This window comes from Triticum dicoccoides, chromosome 6B (assembly GCF_002162155.2).
Source record: "Triticum dicoccoides isolate Atlit2015 ecotype Zavitan chromosome 6B, WEW_v2.0, whole genome shotgun sequence".
Lineage (NCBI taxonomy): Eukaryota > Viridiplantae > Streptophyta > Magnoliopsida > Poales > Poaceae > Triticum > Triticum dicoccoides.
In genome coordinates, this window is record NC_041391.1 from 49,151,934 (window position 1) to 49,152,534 (window position 601).

Here is a 601-nt window from a genome sequence, read left to right on the forward strand (position 1 = left end):
AAATGAAAAAGTGTTATGGGTGGCATGGCCGTACAGTGAAGCCACTTCCTTTCGCATGCCAGCTATTCATAATGAGATCTCGACCATGGATGCCAAGTAATTCGCCCTGTGCTGATGTCGTCGGGCGACCCACTCACTGATGTTTTTACTCACGGAGTCGCTATGTTCCCTGAATGATCTTTTCGTATATAATTGGTTGTTGCTTTAATTAGAAGAAACCACACCAATCGTGTTGTTAGTAATGGAGCGGTAGGCATATGCAAATCAAAGCACCATTTTCCTTCTAAATACACTTGTAAAAGCATTATGAGTGTCTTCTTCTGATTTAATATATATGCAAGACACATTACGAGTGCCAGCTGTGCTGTCACTTTATTTGCGAGGCACAGCAACTGGATTGTTGTCGATACAAGGGAAAACAGAAACTAGTATCAGAACTTCTGTATTTAGAAACCTGTTACTAATATATAGTGGCATCTTTTTTGCTCTCGATCGATGTCCTGGCATGACAGGCTTTGTCGCTGTCCACTCTCCATAGAGTGGGGAAGTAAAATCGGTAAGTAAGCCTATTTACCTAGTCGCCGTTCATTTGTTCACCGAG